Genomic DNA, 17,485 nt, shown 5'->3' on the forward strand with positions numbered 1-17,485 from the left:
TAGTTTTTTTTTTACAGAATGCAGATTTCATTACTCCAAATCATACTAATACAATTTCTAACATTAACGGGAACTGAACTCCAGTCAAAGCTACGATCAGGGTACATATGAGACACATGAGCAAGTTCGTGTACCAGCATATTCGCAGATCATTTGATAAAGTACAACTTAAGGTTGTTTGCCTCCTTTATTATCTCCCTACACTCCTGAACTACTTGACCAATTCTTGAGCGCATGGGGGCTGAACTTCTGATCATCTGAACTACTACAAGGCAGTCGGATTCAATGGTAACCATAGTCCATCCCATATGTTGCATCCAGCTTAAGGCCTCTTTTATTGCTAACGCTTCGGCCAATGAAGGATGCAAGACTTCTGAGTAAAGTTTGGTCCTAGCTTGAAGCAGATAACCACCCTGAGCACGAGCAACAATGCCTATACCTGAACATCCCTTATCTTTAAAGATTGATGCATCAACGGTGATCTTTACTTCATGATGTTGTGGCTTAACCCAGCAGATGGCACCATCTTTTAACAGAGGAGACTGAAGAGGTGCCACAAAGAATCGACGCTGAGCTCCTGTCCACTGAAAGATACTCCCACGTTTTAGCAACAACTTGCAAGGGTGTCCAACGTTTTTTATTTAATACTCAATCGTTCCTCGATCTCCAGATAGACCAACACAAGGTGACAATTTTTGCTCTGACCTCTGGTGATTGTCCTGTTAAAGCTTGCTCCAACTAATCTGCAAAATTCACGCTTTTTATAATAGTGTTATCAAACTACGCAAAGCGAAATTTGATGATTTTTTAACCATTTGGATCGGTTAATATTTTATTTTATTAAAAACCCCAAATATAATGGTTTGGTTTGAATTTGCCCGTTATATCCAAAACACTCGAATATATAAAAATATTTCAATAATATATTTTGAGAATAAATATATTAAATGAATTATTGATATTTTTAAGTAGTTGAAACCATATTATGTTAAGTACACTTGGATGTTAAATAGTATAGTTAAAACATCCAAATTATTACTTCCTCCGTCCCATTGAATTCTAAACGTTACTTTTCGGCACGCTTTTCAATACTCATTTAAAACATAACTCCACAATATTTTTTTAAATTTTTTTTTCTGAATAAAAGTTTCATGTTTAAACTTTTATTCAAAAAAAAAATTAAAAGAAACATTATCAAAGTATACTTTTTAGAAGACTCGAAATACATGCAAATAGTAAATGTATAGAATCGAACGGGACGGAGGGAGTACATAATGAACTTTTTTTTGAATCAATATTACATAATGAACTTGTTTAATTGATAATTATTAACTTATTAAATATCATTACGCCATAAGTGGAATACTGTACTACAAGTGTTACAACTAGCGTTACATTAGCTAAGAAATTTTTGTGTAACTCCTCTCAATTAATGTTACAATAGCTATAAAATTAGTGTTGCACAAAAATGTCAGTGTTACACAACATTTAACACCAACAATTAGTGTTACATTATATATTTTTTAATTTTAAAATTATTAAAAATGAAAATATTAGCATAAATTACATTAAAACGAATATGATAAATTATATATTAAATATTTTTTCTCAAATCACATATACAGTATATAAGTACAAATATATTTTGTACTTTGAATCTTTAGGAATTAAAATTTATTAGAAAATTTATAAATAAATAAAATGGTCTCTTTAAAAGTATTTAAAAAATAAAATTATAAATATAAATTTGATTCTTTAGAAAGTATTAAATAATAAATCATAAACTAATTTTATTTAGGTAAATTATTTTTAAAAATAAAAGTAAATGTTAATTATCATGAATATTAAATGGATAGTAGATTTGAACGTTTTAGTAGTGCCAAAAAATATTTCAAATGCGGTGAAAATTCTCCCCAATATGAAAATAAACATTATGTTTGCACCTCTATAGTCCTAATTCCTCGACCTTATCCTCTCCCCCACTCCATGTCTCCTTTTCTTCTCTCCTTGACGGCCAATACATACTTGCAGGAGTAGATTTCAAGGTTTCTCAGCCTTATTTTGTAAAAACCTTTCAATTGGAGAACGAATTCATCGAACTTCAGATCAATTCATCTCTACACAAGATTGAAAAGCAGATTGCTCTAGGTCCTTCCAAGTCTTCTTTTGCGCGGAGCAAATCAAATTGGGTAAATCCTTACTCATCGAGCAAATCGAAAACATTTTTCAAGAAAATTGAGCACTCTGGTTCAAATCAATTTGTAAGTTTTTATGTCTAAAGTCATTATTTCATTGAAATCAATTTGTTAATGTTAGGGTTTTTAATTCTGGAATTCAGGCATACAAAATACAATAAATTTTCGGATGCTCAATTAAGTTAATTGAGTACAATGGGGTACAAAGCAAGGTAAATTTGCATAGTTTATAAATATTTTATATATATTAATCCTAATAATGTAATTCTATTTCAGATTAATGAATCCTTTACAAAATTTTAACCATTTTAGCTGCATAATTATGATCAAAATATGTTATGTTTAATATATTATTTTTCAGAAAATATGTAATGAATTATGTATTATATTTTGATGAAGATTTGCATCAAGCCGAGACAGTAGGTCGGGATGAAATTAGAAGATATTTCTGAATGTTATACCTTATCTAGCCTTGTTGTGTTTTAAAGCTTTTATATACATGCTACTTGTAAAGTTTATATTATTATATCTATATACTTGCTAATTGTTTTTTATTGAGGTTAAATATTGATTGTAATACGTGGAAAACAACTTTCTCTTCTCAAATATGATGTCATCAACATAGACTTGCACAAGTATGATATAATTTTTATGCTTTTTATGAAACAGAATCTTATCTATACACCTCTAGTGAAACCATTTTCAAGAAAAAAAATTGACAGAGTTTTATACAATGTTATTGGCGCTTGCTTTAGACCATAAAGAGTCTTGAAGAGGAAATACACGAAATCTTCTAACTCAAGATCTATGAAGCCAGGAAGTTGCTCTACATAGACCTATTCTTTAATCTCCTAACTCAGGATCTATGAAGCCAAGATGTTTCCATTCGGACTGACAAACGCAGGATCAACTTACCAAAGAGCAATGAACAAGATATTCAAGTCCCAGATCGGGAGAAACTTGGAGTCCTACGTCGACAACATGATTGCTAAATCAACAACCATCCCAGGATACATAGAAGATCAGAGAGAATGCTTTGACAACCTGAGGAAGCATAAACTCAAGTTGAATCCAGAGAAATGTATCTTCGGAGTTGGAGCAGGAAAGTTCTTGGGATTCGTGATCAACAACCGAGGAATTGAAGCTAATCAGGAGAAAATAAAAGCAATCCAGGAGATGAGAGCTCCCAGGACCCAGAAAGACGTGTAGAAGCTAGCGAGATCACTAGCAGCACTTAGAAGATTTATTTCAAAACTAGCAGAGAGGTGCTTTACCATTATTTGATCTACTCAAAGGAGCAAATAATAAGAAAGAAGTCAACTGGACCGCGGAGTACCAAAGAGCATTCGAAGAAATAAAGGAGTAACTCTCACAGCCACCAGTCCTAACTAAGGCCCAACCAGGAGAGCATCTCTACCTATACTTATCAATGGGAGCACTAACAGTCGAGGCTACCTTAATCCGGGAAGAGAATGGAAGACAACAACTGGTTTACTATATGAGCCAAGTACTTAAGGATGCGGATACCAGGTACCCAAGCTTAGAAAAGTTTGCCTTCGCCCTGGTCACGACATCGAGGAAGCTCAGACACTACTTCCAAGGAAGAGAAATCATAGTAGTCACAAACCAACCATTGAGAAAGATAATTCATAAATCAGATGTATCATGAAGGCTTGTTAATTGGGCTTTGGAGTTGAGTCAGTTCAATCTTAGCTTTATTCCTAGAACGACCATCAAAGCTCAAGCACTGGCAGATTTCATAATTGAGTGCAACTTCCCGAAAGAAGAACTAGAACCAATGAGCATAGATCTGGAGACAGATCAAGCTGCAAACCTAGGAGCATGGACCTTGAAAGTAGACGGTTCATCAACAAGAGAAAGATCGGGAGTCGGACTAATCCTAAAAAGTCCTGGGGGATTCATGATACAGACAGCTATATCCTTCAGCTTCCCAGCAACAAACAACTAGGCGGAGTATGGGGCATTGGTTGCAGTACTGAAGCTGTCTAGGACTCTCGGAGTCCAGGACTTGAACATCTACAGCGACTCATAAATTGTGGTCAAGCAAACAAACGAAGAATACATAGCAAAAGACCCTATTCTGGAAAAAAATCAAGCACTGGTTCAAAGCTTCCTAGCATCAATCCCAAGGCATCAAGTCCTGCAGATATGCGGAGAAGGAAATGAAGAAGTGGATGCTCTGTCCAAGATGGTCCAGAACTCATAGGACCTGGACTACTCAGTTTACTTCGAAGAATTACAAAAACCGACTATTGAAGTTGAACAAGTACTGGAAATCGAAAGCAACCAAAACTGGATGACTCATTCCATTAACTATCTAGAAAAAGGAGAACTCCCAGAAGACATAGGGAAGGCTCAAAGACTAAAAGCCAAAGCAGCTAAGTTCTTCCTTGAAGAGGGACTACTATATCGCAGGACCTTCTCATCACCTATTCTAAAGTGTGTCTGACCAGAAGAAGCTAATTATTGTTTAATGGAAGTACATGAAGGGATCTGTGGAGATCATATGTCTGCAAAGGCCCTAGCTCACAAGATCATAAGACAAGGATACTACTGGCCAACTATTCACTAGGATGCAGTATAGTTCGTCAAAAAATAAAAGGAATTCCAACTCTTCAGCAACGTGTCCCGGATTAGTACCCTCCTCAGTCTTGTCTCCAATCCCCTTTGTTGTTTGGGGTATTGATATCATGGGACCCTTTCCCCGAGCTAGAGTAGATCTGAGGTACTTTTTAGTTTCGATTGATTACATGACCAAATGGGTTGAAGCAAAAGTAATGAGGTCCATAAACCAGCAGGACTGCATAAAGTTTATGGATAATATTTTGATGAGGTTCTGTAACGCCCTCAAATCCGGGGTCAGAGGATTTGGTCGTCACTATAAAATCTTAATCCAAATTAACCTGTTAAATCAATAAATAAATGCCAACAGTTGAATATTTAACATCTATGACCCTAAACTAATCCAAGATCTTTTAAGGTTGCAGTTCTGAAAACAAGAATTCCAAATTCCATAAATAAAATTTTCACTTTCTTTTTAAAATCTTTTCACAAATTCCCAAATTCAAAACTTAACCCACTAGTATAACTTAGAAAAGAAGTATACTAAACCAACGATTTAATAACATAACTAATACATATATATATATATAAACACAACTTTATACAATAGATTTACTCTAGTTCCGCAAAACCTGGACAATCATCTTCCAAAAGCTTCTTCTTTGCTTTCTTAAATTATTCCGCTAAACAGCGCAAACTAATCCTCACTTTGGTTTTTAGCAGTTAGGCACACTCGCAATAACACAATCCCTCATTCTCACATCTCATGTCATCACTATCTTTTATTCCAACAATTCATTGATATCCTACTCCTGCGATTGCTAGAAGCCAGATATCCAATACCGTTTCATTCCATTCTTTCCAATGTACTGGTCCCGATCAACTTGAATGATCCGCATCCAAAATAAATTCTGATCACCCTCGAAGAGAATATCTGATGTCGGAAAATATCTCCAGAAAAATCCAAAATTAATAATCATAGACATACACACATTGAAACGCCATATGGAGTAATCAACGTCATCAAACTCCTTTTCTACGCCCCGAAAATAAATTAAAATCGAAAATATGCTCCACAAATTTTCTTCTCAAAACCTCACAATATATACACATATGCGTAGGTATCGAAGTGCTGAGCGTTTTCATATATAACAATTGAAATTTAGACAGACGGATTGTGAGATATGAATTTTTGAAAGTTGAAAATATAACTGTAATATAAGAGAGAGAGAGAGAGAGAGAGAGAGAGAGAGAGAATAGAGAGCCAGGAAGAGAGAGAGAGAGAGAGAGAGAGAGAGAGAGAAACGGGGGCATGTTTGCAGGGAAAGCGAGGGGAGGGGAACAGGGAGGCGGTGGCATATTTGTGCTTTTTTTAACAGTTACGCGTCCTTCTGCCGTGCTGCAAGCTTATTTCTGTCCCGCATTTTGATTCCTAACAATCCAATTTGCGGGCGAAATAATTCAAAAAAAATTCCAAAATAATTTTAAAATTTCTCAAATATTCAAAAACTAGTAAAATATAAATTTTGTAATTTTTAAAATATTTTTGGATCGCGAATCAGATTCGTATTTCGATATTTAACGAAAACACTTGCGAGTGAAACTAACTCGAAAAATTATGGAAATACTTCTAAAATTCTCAGAATATTTAAAAACCAATAAAATAAATTTTTCATAATTTTTAAAACATTTTTGAATTGCGCGCTATACCCGCATTTTACGATTAAACGAACAAACGTGCGGGTAAATAATACCCGGAAAATTTTCGAAACAATTTTAAAATTCTCTAAATAGTTAAAACTTAAAACTTAGAAAAATATGAGTTTCATGATTTTTGAAACATTCTGGAATTTAATACTAAATTTACACTTATATATGGGATCCAAAATTAGATTACTTAGGCTCTAAGTAACTAAAAAAACTGATACAATTTAATACCAGATTTGGATAATTATCAAAATCGATTTTCTTATAAAACACCCTATGAGAAAATAATCTAAAAATATCTTGTGTTTCGAGAATAAGGGTTTTATTTATCTACCGAAATGATTATCGTATCGAAAATTTTGCGTCAGGACTCGTACGGGTCAAACCGTACTCCAGATTGAAAATGTCAAAATACAGAAAATGTTCAGAATAATCAAATTAGGTTAGGAAGGAGTTTTCCGAAGAGTTTTGGGTTGTAAAAATGCAACAATGGTTGAAGTTTGACGATTCCCGGCTTTATAAAATATTTTATAATTACTCAGAAAATAATTATTAAATCTATAAATCCTTATAAAATCATATAACAATCCAAAAATTACCAGAAAAATACCGTAATTATCTATACTTTATTCTTGACATATTAAAAATCAAAATACTTACACTTTATCACATATAAACACCCAAATATAAATATCAATCATCAGATAATTCACCAAAATTCCCATAATAATTGTTTATTGTTAAAAAATAATTGCACGATATTTTCCGGATATTACAAAACAATTTCAATTTACCGATATCAATAAGATCGGCTTTCAAATAACTTTTGAAAATAATACATTTAAGTAAATATTTTCAGAAATTGTCAAGGATCAATATAATACTTAACAATTAGCACATTACCATTTAATAACACCAACTCATCAAATAGGGATTAAATATCCACCTTTTAATTACTTCTAAATCATAAAAGCACATATATATATATATTCAAATAATAATTATAATAATTCTAAAAATACGGGATATTAAGGTTTGGGATTGCAAGAGTCCTAGTATCAGATAATAGGTCATAGTTAGTCAGATCAGAATTCGAGTCCTACCTCCAGGAGTGCGAGATCAAACGCAAGAGGTCATCAGTAGCATATCCCCAAGGAAATGGCCAAGTAGAAGTCACAAACAGAATCTTGCTCCAAGGCATTGAGAAAAGACTTAATGAAAGTAAGAGCAAATGGCTAGAAGAACAGCCAAGTGTGTTGTGGTCCTACAGGACAAGCCCCCAGACAAGCACAGGAGAAACCCCATTCAGGCTAGCCTATGGTACATAAGAAATGCTTCTCATCGAGGTAGGATTACCTTCCCTATAAAACAAAAACTTCGATGAAATAACCAATGAAGAATGACTCAGAACAAATATGGAGCTAAATGATGAAGTCTGGGATCGAGCAGTAGTAAAGATGGAGAAATATAAAGAGAAAACAAAAGAGCACTTCAGTAAGAAGTCCAGAGTTCAAAAACTTTCAAGTTGGAGACCTAGTTCTTCGAGACACAGAAGCCTCGAATCCTACAAACACTGGAAAGTTAATGCCTAAATGGGAAGGACCATACAGGGTCAAAGAAGTCCTAAGGCCAAGAACCTACAAGCTAATGAACATGGAATGACTCCGAAGTCCTTAACACCTGGCATGGACTCAGGCTAAGAAAGTTTTACCATTAACAAGGAGACGAACAACCCCAGCAACCAAAAACTTGTAGCCTATGGCAAGCAAACAATTTATTACTCTATACTTTGTATGAAGCAAATTTGAAATTAATGAAAAGAGTTTTTTGTTTCAATTAGCAATTTTATAAATGCAACTTCAAGTTCGGATCAATATTGAATCCAGACTAATAAACTATTTTACTTCGAATTATTTTTCTAAGTAAAAGCAACCTTAGTCCTGGCCAACCTTGAACCCGGACTAGCCACCTATTTTACTTAGAAGTATTTTTCTAAGTAAAAGCAACCTTAGTCATGGTCAACCTTGAACCCGGACTAGCCACCGATGTTATTCCCAATCAATGCAACAAGAATTACAGAAGGGGGGGTTGAATATAATTCTGGCTTCTTTTTCTGATTTTAAGAATGTTCTTACTTAATATATAACTGTGTTTGATTTTTCAAGAAGTGCCGAAATGAAAGTAAAATTGAAATCAAAACACAAAGCAATAAAACACAAGGCTTTAAAACTTTCTGGTGGATTTGAACTTATCCACCAGAGATATAATATATATATAAAGATGAGAACTCTGTGATGCTTGAATAACACACAGCTGCTTATAAGTGAACTTACAGAATTACAAATAGATGCTTAACAGATACAGCTTTATATATCTCCCTGAAAATAATGCTTGCTTGGTTAATTTGTTCTACTTGCTACACTTGGTTTATATACTTCCAAGTTACATGATAAAAATACAAACAAGTAAAACAAAGATTGTTTCTAGTCTAATTCCATGCTACTTCATTACTCTATCCAGCATCTTTGAATATCTTCATAATTACATGAAAATGGCAATACTTCTTTGTTCTCTAAATCCTACAATTAGGCTGCCACATTCCATTTGCAAACACCCTGACGCATATGACTGTGTTGTCACTGTCAACTACTATTTTGAATATGATCATACGTCGGGACTATGTTGGTCATCCGTCGAGAGCCTTGTTGATTATCTGTCGGGAGCCTTCGTAGATCATCCATCGGGAGCCTATCTGTCACTTGACTCTATTTTACTTATACAGAATTACAAGACATCTTATATTTACAATTAGCCAATCTATTCTGCATATCAATCTAGTAGTCAACATGACTTAAAAAATCCTACAACATCTACTAATTCATTGTTGTTTGCATGCATGTACTACAAGACTTATTATTATATATGTTACACTCTCGATGGATGTTCAGTTGTCATCCATCGGGACTATAAAGTTCATCCATCGGGACTATTGTAGAACATCCGTCGAGAGCTACAAAAATACTAAGTTAAATCTACTAAGGTGTTTTGTTCAACTTATCATCAAGTTCACAACATATTCTATGTAGAGGTTTATATCTGAAAATTCCTTGATGTCACTGATATATAGAAGATCTCCCTTGTTAACAGTTGGTTGAGCTTTGGTTAAGGTTTTGGTTTTGAGACTCATAGGCCTGACCTTCTTGATTGCTCTTGTCTTTGTCTTCTTTAACTTGTTGAAGATTGGTAAATTAAGCTCAGGAAGAGGCAAACTGTCCCAGTCTACTAGCTCATCCTTGGGAACTATTGGCTCACCATGAAAATTCCTTGTAGGATCCACCTTAAATTCTTCTCGCACCACTGAGGGCTGGATGTTTGAGTTGTAGATGTAGACTGGTTGGGAATGTTATCTTCCATCTTATCATCATTGAAGTTCAATCTTCTTTTGGGAAGGATTTTGTATCTAAACTTCCTTTACTGTTGAGGTTCCTTGTGCATTTTCTGATCCTGAGCTTCAACTATCACAGGTTGCTTCTCAGAAATCTCAGTTGCAGTTTTCACAGCTTGGAGCTTGGCTACTATATCATCTTGCTTTTTTCTTTTATTTGAGCTTCTTAGCATCTAAAGCAGATTGCTTCTTTTCTTGTTTAATCCTCTCATTTTCTTCCTTCTTAGCTTCTGCAAACTGAGGGTGTCAAGCCACCACACAGATTTCTTTCCCAATCCTGTAGAATTTAGCAATTCTTCTCTTTAGCACTGAGTCAGTTGGATCTTTGAAGAATGCAATGGACCTTGCCAACAGCTTCTTTTCATATGACCTTGGAGTCTCAAACATAAGATCCAAGGGGTTCTTTTCAGATGACTTGGGATAATTTCTCTTGGGCTTAAAAACCAAGTTGGCTTTTGAAGACGTTATACATGAAGGTTGGCCCTTTTTTAAATTACCCAGACTCATTTCATTTATAGAAATTTGACTCAATTGAGAGAAGTGAGAAAAGACCTTGTCTTTCTTCTCAATTGGACCAAACTTCTTTACTATCTTTTCATCAATATTCTTCTATTTGTCATCCAGTTCCTTCTCAACTGCTACAACATCATGCTTCTTGAATTTTTTATTTGATTCCAACTTAGCAGCTGCTATCTGGATCAGATCAATGTTTTCCAAGACTGGTTGCTTAGGAAATGTAATTTCTGAAACAATTACTTGACTGACTTCTATATTTAGCACATTCTCTTCCTCACTTATTGGCTCCTCTTGGCTAACTGGAAGAATTGAGTCTTTCTCCCCCTTTTTGTTAGCATCAAGTTGAGTAGAGGTAGAAGTCTGTGCAGCCACTAGCTTTTGAAGCAACTGAGTTTGTTGAGCTTGATGTAAATGGATTGCAGTGATGGAAGCTTCCAAGGTTTTGAGTCTTGTGTCCAAGGAGTCTACTTTTCTGGCCAGATTAGAGTTTTTCCTTAGTTGTTTGTTGATGTCAAGCATGGCTGTGTTGGGAAATTTAGCATCCAGTCTCTCAGACACATCCTTCTTGACTTGATCAATTTTTGTTTTAATTGTAGTGACAACCATATTGTGTTGAAGAGATTGAATTTGGTGCAGTTGAAGAGAATTGAGATGTGCTTGAAGAAGCTTCTTGGTGTTGGCATTGGTAGAAGTTTGGAGAGCTGTCTGAGTTTGTTGAATAATATAAGAAAGAGTGGACTTGAAATGATGCTCATCACATGTCTTGGAAAATATCCCAAGATGGCATGCTAGATCTTGAGCTAGGGCCTGCTTCTCCCCCTATGTCCATGGAGTCTCCTTCATCATCATTTTCATCCCCAAATAGATCCTCAGAACCACCAGTTCCATAGTCAATATCATCACCAGCTGTGGGTGGCATGGTTGAGATGACATCTTTGGCTCTTTGCATGGAGTGTTCAGCTAGAACTTGATAAGCTGAAATAGGGTGAGTAAATGTCTCAGCTTCATAAGAAACAGAATCTAAGACAACTTGATATTCTTACTAAATTAGTTGTTTCTTTTCAGCCTCATTGACATCCATTAACACACTTACAATGGGCTTTTCCCAGACATCAGTACTTGCTTTTCTCTAATTATCTCTATTTTCTTTCATCAAGGGCTCCCCTCGGCTCACCACCCTCACACCCTTACCTTCACCTATTAAGGTGGAACTCCCCTCACTCACTTTTTCCAGGCTAGAAGAAATAGCCTGCATAATTTCTCTATTTTCCTCTCCTTTTTCCTGAGAGCAACTCAGTCTCTCACTCTGTTCACTCCCCTCCCTTATTCCTAGGAGTGATTGTACAACCACTAGCTCATCTACACTTGTAACAATTGTTGAAAATTCAGCTTGTGTAGTGAGTACCGACGGATGAGGAACATCCATCGGGGTAGTAGTTAGGATAGCCGACGTATGACTGCTGTTAGGCACATCCTTTGGGATACAATCACTAGCCGGCGGATGAACAATATCCATCGGAATAGAAAAAATGATAGAGTTTGGAGTATAAACTATTATGGACTCTATTCAGATTGATGATAATTTAGGCACATAAGTCTCAATAGTTCCTGAAAGAATTGGAAAGTGAGCCAACAAATCATCTAGAAGATGATGCTCACTTGTACTGAGTTTTGGCTTCTCCAACAGAGTTAAAGAAGGAGAATCAGGGATTGATGTGTGAATCATATCTACATCCAGAGAATTGGTGGGAGAGTTTTGTGTGTTTGGTGCTTCTATTGTTAAAGATTTTGGTTGTGACTCCACATTTATTGGAGCCACATCAAACTGAATTTGAGATGGTGCAGTGACTGAGTCTTTAGCTGCAGTTTGCACTGTCTGTGATCCCTGTGCATCCCCAAGTTTTCTAGATTTCTTATTTCTTGTATAAGTTTGGAGTGAGTCTGTGTCCCTAACCCTTTTGGCATGTGCTCCTGGTTGGGAGCTAGTTTCAATAGTAGCATCCTTTTGGGAGGATGAAACTAGAGATGTGCTAATTTCCTTATTAAGCACCACAGTTTGTTGGGAAACTGTGGTGTGGCTAGGTTTGGGTACACTCACCTCACCATCCTTATGCTTAGGTCTTCTTTGATGTTCACCCTATCACTCACCAATCTTATCCACCTCCACACTCCCCTCTTTGCTTTTGGTAGATTTTGAAACTGGCATCTTTTGAGAGACACCACAGTGTGGTTTTTTAGATTTGGATTTTGAAGGTTTGGATTTTTATGGCTTGGGTAGGCATCTGTTGGGTCATTGACACAGATGTCATAGCCACAGTCAATGGAAAGAAACTTGACAGGTAGAAAGTATAGGGACAGAATCATTTACCTCACTTACCTGAGGGCCCTCCATGATAGGTAAATAAAAAAGGGGCACCTCCTTGTGGTGATCAACTCTGTTTAAATCTGCAATTATTCTTCTTTCTTGTTCCCTAATAAAGTGGTACTTGATGTTTATGTACTTTGTTCTTGAATGATGTACTGGATTTTCAGTAATGGCAATTGCACTTGTGTTATCACAGAAAATAGAAATTCTGTCCACTTCCAGACCATAGTCCAACAATTGGTTTTTCATCCATAGAATCTGTGCACAGCAACTGCCAGCAACAATATATTCAGCCTCAGCTATAGAAGAGACTGAATTTTGTTTTTTTAGTGAACCAGGATACTAGCTTGTTTCCTAGAAATTGACAGGTTCCTGTAGTGCTTTTTTTATCAATTTTGCACCCTGCATAGTATGCATTTGAATAACCAGTTAGATGAAAACCAGAATCTCTAGGGTACCAAATGCCAAGTTTTGGTGTAACCTTGAGATATCTGAAAATTCTCTTTATAGCTATTAAATGAGACTCTCTAGGATCAGTCTAGAATCTAGCAAAAAGACAAGTAGCAAACATTATATTTGGCCTACTAGTTGTTAAATACAAAAATGAGCCAACCATGCCTCTATAGCTTAAAATATCCAGAGACTTTTCAGTAGTGTTTAATTCAAGTTTAGTTGCAGTGGCCATATGAGTGTTTGCAGATGTGCAATCCATTAGATCAAACTTCTTTAAAAGATCACATATATATTTGGTTTGACTAATGAAAATTCCATCACTAACTTGCTTAACTTGTAAACCAAGAAAGTAAGTTAGTTCTCCCATCATGCTCATTTCATACTTACTTTGCATCAGTTTGGCAAACTTTTTGCAAACTTTTTTCATCTGTAGAGCCAAATATAATATCATCTACATATATTTGAACAAGTATACTAGAGTCCATTAACATTTCTAAAGAATAAAGTTTTGTCAACAGTACCTCTTGTGAAGTGATTTTCTAAGAGAAACTTTGACAAAGTATCATAACAGGCTCTAGGCGCTTGCTTCAATCCATAAAGTGCTTTCAAAAGATAGTAGATATTCTGGAAAATTTGGATCTTCAAAACCCGGAGGCTGACTGATATAGACTTCCTCCTCCAAATCTCCATTCAGAAATGCACTTTTGACATCCATTTGATAGACTTTGAAATTGGCATGGGTTGCATAGGCTAAGAATATTCTGATGGCTATAAGTCTTGCAACAGGAGCAAAAGTTTATCAAAATCTATTCCTTCTTGTTGACAGTAGCCCTTAGCAACCAATCTAGCTTTGTTCCTGACAACTATGCCATTTTCATCCATCTTGTTTCTGAATACCCACTTGGTATCAATTGGATTCTTTCCTTTAGGCTTGGGTACCAGCTTCCATACTTTATTCCTCTCAAATTGGTTTAGCTCCTCTTGCGTAGCTAAAACCCAATCAGGATCCAACAGAGCTTCTTCTACCTTCTTTGGTTCTTCCTTTGAGAGAAAGCTGTTATATAGACATTCCTCTTGAGTTGCTTTCCTTATTTGAACTCTAGAAGATGCATCACCAATAATGAGCTCAAAAGGGTGATCTCTAGTCCATTTTCTCTGTTATGGTAGATTAGCTCTAGATGAAGAGGCCTCATCATTATCTTGATGTGTGATTGAGTTTTGATTAGTAGAAACTCCCCCTGAGTTTGTGGATCTTTGATTTGAAGAATGATTTCTTTCTGTAAGTGGTCTATTTTGACTCTCAGCTTCTCTCATTGTTCCGACGGATGATGCACTTTGTATCCCGACGGATGAAGCTGATTTTCTACCGACGGATGATGCATTATGTAACTCGACTGATGTTAAATTTTGTGCATCATTGGAGATAGTCTTTTCTGCATTATCCTTAGCCACTATTTCTTGATCACTATCATCATCACTGTCATCATAAATCATCTCAATATTGTCAAATTTGAGGCTATCATGGAAACCTTCATCTTTTAGTCTTTCAATCTTCTTATCATCAAACACAACATGTACAGATTCCATAACAATGTTTGTTCTAAGATTGTAGACTCTATATGCTTTTCCAACAACATATCCAATAAAAATTCTTTCGTCTGCTTTTGCATCAAACTTTCCATGTTGTTCAGTTTGATTCCTTAGAATGTAGCATTTGCATCCAAAGACATGAAGAAAATTTAGAGTTGGCTTCCTACTCTTGAACAATTGGTAGAGTGTCATGCATTTTTCTTGATTGACCAAAGAAATATTCTGAGTGTAGCATGCATTATTCACAGTTTCAGCCCAAAAATATGTTGGTAACTTTGATTATTCTAGCATTGTCCTTGCAGCTTCAATAAGAGATCAGTTTTTCCTTTCCACCACTCCATTTTGTTATGGAGTTCTAGTTGTAGAAAACTCATGCATAATCCCATTTTCTTCACAAAATAATCTCATCACAGAATTCTTGAACTCAGTTCCATTGTCACTTCTGATTCTTCTTACTTTGAAATCAGGATGATTGTTGACTTGCCTTATGTGATTGATGATGATTTCACTAGCTTTAACTTTGGATTTTTAGAAAATATATCCAAGAGAACTTTGAGAAATCATATACAATTACTAGGCAATATCTTTTCCTTGAGATGGACAACACATTGACTGGTCCAAACAAATCCATGTGCAATAGTTGCAAAGGTTCTTCAATTGTTGAATCAAGCTTCTTTTTGAATGATGCTTTAACCTGCTTTCCTTTCTTGCAGGCATCACACAATCCATCCTTTGAGAACTCCACTTGAGGAATACCTCTAACCAATTCTTTCTTGACTAGCTCATTCATGGTCTTGAAGTTTAGATGTGACAGCTTCTTGTGCCATAGCCAACTTTCATCTTGACTTGCTTTACTGAGAAGACAATTTATAGATTCTGCATTTGTTGAGTTGAAGTCAGCTAGATACACATTGCCTTTTCTCACTCCAATGAGAACCACATTATTGCTTTTATTGTCAATCACAACACTAGGCTTCTGCATTAAAAGTAACTGAGTTGCCCCTATCACAAAGCTGGTTGATACCCAACAGATTATGCTTGAGACCATCCACTAGGGAAACTTCCTCAATGATGGCATTATCTTTTGAAATCAAGCCATATCCCACATTATAACCCTTACTGTCATTTCCAAAAGTAATACATGGGCCAGCTCTTTCTCTAAAACTAAGTGAGTAGGGTAGAATCTCCAGTCATATGCCTTGAGCAACCACTATCCAGATACCAAAGATTCTTCCTGTTTCCCTGCACACATCAAAATCAAAACAATTTAATTTTGGTACCCAAGTTTCCTTGGGTCCTGCCTTGTTAGCATTTTTCTTTGGTTTCTTAGATTTGACCTCATTTGACTTGGGTATTTCAGATTCATCCTTTGTCATTTGAGTTGGATCTTTGAAACCATTCATCATTACAGAATTATCATGCACAGGTTGATTAACATGAAAAGGTATACTTTGTGCAAACATGTTATTCCAGTAAGGTATTCTAAATGGCATTTATGGCATACTAAATGCAGCATAATATGGATTTTATGTAAATGGCATGTTAGCATACTGTGCATTCAAATTGTGTGCGGACATAACATTGACAGACATTGTAGGCATGCTGGGAAATGAAGGTGGTGCATACATAGGAGTAGGCATAGCAAGTTCACAATTAATAGACAAATGATTAACACTGCCACACTTAACACAAATTTTTCTTGGTTGCATATTTATCAGGTGTGTCATTGTTATGTTTGTTAATTCCTACTTTCCTATTTCTTTTGTTTTTCCTTTTTGACTCTGTTTTCACTTCAATTTTCTCCAATCTATCATTCAATTGCTTGATAGACAGATGACATACATTGACTCTTTTGTTCTTATTCACTTAACTTGTTTCTCTTGGAATAAAGTTCTTAGAAACTGATAAATACTTTTCATTCAACTTAGCTAGTTTAGCTTTGCTAACTGGTTTACTTATACTCAACGAATGTGGTTCATTGTCTCTCGACGGATAATCATTTTGATTATTCGAAGAATAATTTTCATCATCCGTCGAATCCACATCAGTTAAAAGTCCTTCAACCAGATTGGAATCAAGCTTTTCCTTGTTCTTTTTCCAAGCTGCATCATAGAAGGATTCTATACCTTGAACTTTAATGATTTGAGCATGGACATCTCCAGATGATTTCCATGCCTTAATCACTTCATGTTTTCGTTTAAGTTGCTTTCTTAAAATTTCCTCTTTCTTTAAGGATTCAGTTAGTTCATCCTTAACAATCTTGCGTTATATTTTCAATTTTTCACCTTCTTCACTATGGAAATGCTCATATTGCTGAATCAAGAGTTGCATCTTGTTCTCCCTTACTTGCTCCGTTCCATCACATATAACTTGAATTGTATCCCAGACATCCTTAGCAGTCTTACATTTTATGATGTTGTCAAACATATCACTGTCAACACCATTAAACAGAATGTTCATGGCTTATTTATCTTTTTTAACTTGTTCTTTATCTGGATCTGACCATTCTGCTTGTGGCTTTGGGACTGATGCTTCATTTCCTGTACCAGCTCTCATAGGAACATGTGGACCTTTCTCAATGTAGTCCACATATGCTTCATCTTGAGATAGGAGATGCAGGTGCATCTTCAC

The sequence above is a fragment of the Apium graveolens genome, chromosome 3 (assembly GCF_009905375.1).
Source record: "Apium graveolens cultivar Ventura chromosome 3, ASM990537v1, whole genome shotgun sequence".
In the NCBI taxonomy this organism is placed as follows: domain Eukaryota; kingdom Viridiplantae; phylum Streptophyta; class Magnoliopsida; order Apiales; family Apiaceae; genus Apium; species Apium graveolens.